This window comes from Thalia democratica, chromosome 2 (genome assembly GCF_965202585.1).
Source record: "Thalia democratica chromosome 2, ktThaDemo2.hap1.1, whole genome shotgun sequence".
NCBI classification, from domain to species: Eukaryota; Metazoa; Chordata; class Thaliacea; order Salpida; family Salpidae; genus Thalia; species Thalia democratica.
The window spans coordinates 46,484,447-46,490,732 of NC_139166.1; positions in this window are offsets into that span (position 1 = coordinate 46,484,447).

Consider the following 6,286-nt stretch of genomic DNA (forward strand, 5'->3'; position numbering starts at 1 on the left):
AAGTAATTTGAAATAAAGTTATTTTAGAACTGTTATAAAACTTATTATAATCTGTGTTGTAGCATTAAAATCTGTTTTCTTAAGTATTAAATCTATTTTTAAATTATAAAAATATTTGGTTTTGTATAACTTATAAAGAACTCTAACATTTACTGCAGTAAAACTAAACTTAATAGATTAAATAAAAATAAAAAACACAGTACATTCTAAAATTCTGAATAAATTTTACCAACAGCTAGAAATAACAAATGGAATTAAAACAAGTATGCTATTTGAATGATCATTTTTGTATGAATTAAGTTAGCAAAGAAAACTTTAAATCAAACAAACAGATATACAAACATTAAAATATAGAGTTATAGAATGATAAAACTAATATAAAGATATTTATGAGTGAACAACTATTAGGAATAATAGTGTAAAAAACAAACTAATTAAAAGCGTTTAGTGTTAACTAAATGATATGCTATATAAAATGTCTTTTTCAATTAGTTTTCAGTGTTTTTATTTTGAACTTTTACTTTTTTAACTATTTTCCAATATTTTGTAAAAGGTTATAATAATGCTGTTTGCACATATATGAAGGCTTGATGTTTCACATTAAAATACAACTCTAAAATAATATATTAAAGAGGACCAAATTTATTCTTTAAGCAGAAATATTGCAAAATAAGCACCAATTATTTTGCATTATTTCTGCTTATAAAATAAATTTGGTCCCCATCAATATATTAATACATTTTGATTTTCTTGTAATAAGAAGTAGAATGAATAAAAGAAAAAAAATTCAAAACTTTAAATTAAATTGTAGAAAATATTGCAATCAAAGATAGAAGTCTTATCAAGTAAATAAATAACCACATCAATTAAAAAACTTAAAATATAGAAATATTTTTTTGCAAGACTTTTCAATTAATTTTTTTTTAATATGCGAAGGAACAAAACTAGTATAAACATTGGTTTATAAACATAAACAATGAACTTAAGAGGTTATATTTAATGAGTTATTAGTATAAACAACTTTTTATTGCAATTCAATTCTCAATTCATAAAATTGAGACGATAGCACCACTAACGGATACTTTATTTTTTAAAAGTACAAAAGTTCTTACTTCAGTAGTTGCTAAAAGGTATATTAATAAATTGGTTTACATGGGTCTATAAGTTTTTACTAAAAGAAGTTAACAAAACAAAATTTTAGTAAAATGTTTTAAGAAATTCAAAATACGCTTTACAATACAGATAATATGATATTTTTTTAATTTTCAACTTACTTATGACGATTTTTTATTTCCAGGTGACACGATAATTGTTTATTTAAATTTAAATTTTAGGCTAAAAAACTAGGCTTTTATACTTTTTATATTAAAATATAAATAACATTGCTTAAAATGTAAACAAAATTTGATCTTGGAGGAACCGTGTGACATAAACTACTGAAAAAAATGGTGTTTATATTAAAAGAAACTTAACTTTTACAGGATTGCAAACCATTTTCATAAACTGATTTAAAGCTTGATATTTTTTTATACCCTTATCCCAAATACACTTAACCCAAACATATAATCAAAAAACAAAGTTTTAATAATAAATTTAAAAATAAAGAAAAATTGCTTTGTTTGCTGAAAGTTTATGCAAACTATTTACAAGTTTCTCATGCTACCCAAAAAAAGGATTAGAAACCTGAATTTACCCACTTTTACATAATCCTATCTTCAAAACTCCAAAAAAACAGTTTAGACATTTTCTACAGATGGTGAACCAATTAAAAATCATGGGACAGTTAACAACTTTTATCATAGAAATGCTTACCAACAATCATGTCTTGAGACTTGACCCCATTTGACAACAAACATCTATAATTTTGCTTGCAAAGTTCAAATATGCTTGACGCGTTAGCGAACTTATTTAAAGCACACTTTTTGAGTTGTAGAGATTTAAGTGAATACACAGCTAGATACAACTTTGCAACAACATAAAAAAATCTTTGAGATTTTTTTTTAAATTTGATGATGAATACTTTTTTGAGTCACCCTGTATATCACACTTTGTGTTTAATTTAAAACAAATTATTTTTATTTAGTTTAAAAGCTACTTATTTTTTAGTACTTATTAAGCTAATATAAATTTATCTTATACAACTCGTCCTTCGATCTTATTTAACTTTCCTTGAGAAGAAAAGTTCAATTTTTTTTTAAGAAAATTAAACTGATTTGAATTTAACCACGTCTTCATGATGTACAAAATTATTGCATTTTCTATACATTCAAATTGATAACTACAATAATGTAAAGTAGACAACATTTTTTTAAAAGTTACTTCAAATAGTATATATTTTTTACGGGAGCGGGTCTAAATTGCACAAAGATAAAATTGCACAAAGCCAAATTTGCACGAAGCTAAATTTGCACGAGGGCACAAAATTGCACGAGGTAACAAAATTGCATGAAGACGACTTTGCACCAAGAGACAATTAAAAGAACAGAAAAAAAAGTTATTGACCGAGGGTAAAGGTTAGGGGTAACAGTGATAGTAAACAAATATATATAAAATAAATCAAATAACTGTAAATTAACAAAAAAATTGAGAAAAATATTTAATCCGTGCAAAATTGTCTCCGTGCAAAATCGTCTGCTCATAGCAAAAGTGTCTTCGTGCAAAAGTGACCCTTCGTGCAAAAGTATCTTCGTGCAAAACTCTCTTCGAGCAACTTTATCCTTTCCTGCAAAAGTATTTTTGTGCAGTCATGCAATTTTGTCCCCTCGTGCAATTTAAACAGCTACCCATTTTTTACTCTTTATAAGGTTTATAAGTAAATAAGTTTTTTAAACAACTATACTTTTTTTACAAATACAGAGGTATGCAGCAAGGATTTTCAGTTCATCCTCGCGCTTTTATTGTTCTAGGATTTAGTTTTTATCTCTTGTATTGAACTGTCTCAAGTTACTGTTGCTAAAAATTATTTGTTCTGATACAAAAACATTAGTTTAATCACCAGCATATTTAAAATGCATAAGTTTGAAAAACATAAAATAAATTTTGATGTATTTTAACTTAAGTTTTTACGTAATCGTTGTTGTAAGCTTAATTAGTTTTTAGATATTCAATTTGCTTCTCTTGCTAAAAAAGATTGCTGAAATTATACACTATTTTATTATCAATTAAACATCAATTTACTTTTCCAATACATTAATTTTATCGCTTTCCTTCAACCCAATAGAATTTCACGACCTTGAAATTTAAAACTCGCAAAATTTTATTTCAAATTTTTAGTTTGGCAGTAATTCGTGATAACCTGCAATTAAAAACAAAACATTTAGATCAGTCTTACTTCTGTTTGATTTTTGAACCCTTTATTTATTTTCATTTTTTAAATGTGTCTAAGTAACCTTTCTAGAGTGTTGCTGGTATTTATTTTATACTTCAAGTTTTCATTTTGACTTGCAAATTTGTTTAACAACTTTGGTCCTGAAAAATTTTCATCTGCAACACTTGACTAAGTTTTGTTCAATTAACTAGAGGCATTAACAAGACAATTATTAACAATGTGTTCGTCATTTGAATTAGAATCATCTAAACTGAAGCTTGCAACCTTGGCTTTTTCAAAACTGTGGTTTATAGGTGCATTATTAAAACGATTTTCCTTGCTTCAATCACCGGTTATTTTAATTTTAAAACTAGCGGTCTGACTGCTCAATTGCTGTGGACTTGTATGAACTAATATTTTTTTTTGAACGGGTTTGGTCGCTTTTGACGATTAGAAACTTAAAAAGACCGCCGAAAAAAAAACTTTATCCTTTTCCAGATTTTCCTTTGGCAGTATTGAATAAATAAATTGTAAGTTTTATTGTAGTTAAATTGTTAGTCACTATGTATTGCAGGATAAGTACTAACTTTATTTATTTATCAGATTTAAATAAACTGAATCATTAGTCTTTGAAACATTCAGTTTAGCAATTAAACGATACCTATCTTATAAACCTAAATAAACTTTTCCATACTATTGTATATTTTTGTAGTCATTTGAGTTCTAACAGTTTTTTTTCTCTACCAGTTTTTTTGAATTGAAGTAATTGCAAATGCTTGATTGATTAACAGATTTAATATTTTAAAAATTTCAAGAGTTTCCATTCTCATTGCAAGTTCTTACCTCAGCGCTTACAGATTGTTTTAAAATGGCTTTATTTGAACAAATTCTATATTTCGAACTAGACTAAGTGTTTTCACCTAAAATGTTTTCTTTGTCAGTCACATTAATTTCTTGCTTTGAAGTTGTTTGATCTTCTATCTTCTAGTTCACCTTGGTCACAGGTTTAAAAAGGGTGTTGATCAATTTTTTGGCTCTAAATAAAATCCCTAATTCGTTAAACTACTTTTACTTTAATATATTTTATCATAAATACTTACAAAATTTGTTTACTTATATTAAACTTTAACACTTATACCATATGTAAAAACTGTACTTTGTTTAAAATAAAATAAACATAAAAATAATTTACATGCATCCTGGTATTTTAATAGACAGATCATTGTTTTTTTTGTTAAAAACAGGATATAAAATTCTTTTTTGTTGAATAAAAAAAACGGTCAATTTGGTAAACTTGTTTGTTAAAGTACAATAAGTATTTTCAATCAATTTATTTTTTATTTACCAAAAAAAAAGCTGTATTACATTTCTTATTGTGGGAAACAAGAAATTTTTTTTTTCAGTATTTACCTAAAAATATTCACTTAGTTTTATAGTTTTATAAAAAAACTTGCCCAATCATTTTAATGCTTGCTGATCGCTCTCTATCATGCTTTAAATCTTGCGAAAAAAACAAATAAAATGAATAGACTTATTTTTTAAGCCAGTTAAATAGTCTTCCGGGGACCACAACTCCAACTATTTCTAGTGACTGTAGTGACCACAGTCACTAGAAATAGTTGGAGTAAAAATAAAAAGTCTATTTAAACTAAATACGAGATACAATAAGCAATAAGAAAGCACTAGAAAATATCAAAAATCAAACTTTTTTTGAAATTAGTATTCTTTTGTAGTTAACAATTACAAAATAATTTTTTAATTTGAATTTAGTACTTAATTTAATACTTTTCTATGGCTTTTTTTAATAATTACAAAAGATATTAAAAATAATTAGTTTTTCTACAAACTATATAAAATTTAGTTTAAAAAATTATAAAAAGTGTTTTTTTTCATGAAATAAAAAATCCGTTATATTTAGACAACTTGAAGACTTGCTTTCAAGTGGGGTTTCCTAAATCCATTTATGTATACGCCTGCTTGAAAGAAACTTAAAGAATGATCGCTCATTTACTTGTCCGTTTAATTTAAGTCATTAAAACCTTTTTATAGGTAACTTGTTTAAGGATACTTTTAAGGTATGAAAGTGTATACAGCAAACAGTAGATAGTTGTTTTTATTTCAATTGTTATTATATCTGCCAAAAACCTATTAGAAATTAATTAATCTTAACCAAAAATTGGTATGGATAGGAAGTTTCGGTGATATCTAACATTGCGATATTTGGATATACAAAGAAATGTTATATAACTTTACGGAATTGAAAAGGTAACTTCTAGTCCATTTGGAACCCTGAAACAATACAGGATTCCTCTTCAGAAGTTTTATTTTTGTGATCTATTTTTATTTTAAAATTTTATTGAATTTTTTTTTTTTAATTATAATATAAATCTACATACTTGAACGCAATATTAACCCTAGCTAGCCTAGTAAAAACTGTCTTGTATAACTTTACGGAATAGAAAAGGTAACTTCTAGTTTATTTGGAATCCTGAAACTTTACAGAAATCCTCTTAAGAGGTTTTATTTTTGTGATATATTTTTATTTTAAAACTTTTTTGAATTTTTTTAAATTTAATTATAATGCAAATCTACATGCTTGAACACAATATTAACGCTAGCTAGCCTAGTAAAAACTGTCTTATAAAGCTTTACGGAATAGAAAAGGTAACTTCTAGTTTATTTGGAATCCTGAAACCTTACAGGATTCCTCTTAAGAGGTTTTATTTTTGTGATCTATTTCTATCTTAAAATTTTATTGAAATTTTTCTTACATATTTATAATTTAAATCTACATACTTGAACGCAATATCAACGCTAGCTAGCCTAGTAAAAATTGTTGAAGCAGTTGTCACATTGAATCTAAAATAGATACTCAAAATCAGCGATTCTTAGTTTTTTTTTCATTTTTTACCCCCTTTTTAAAAGATTGTTACCAAATTTACCTTCAAATTATAAAATAACTTTTAATTTTTAGTAAAA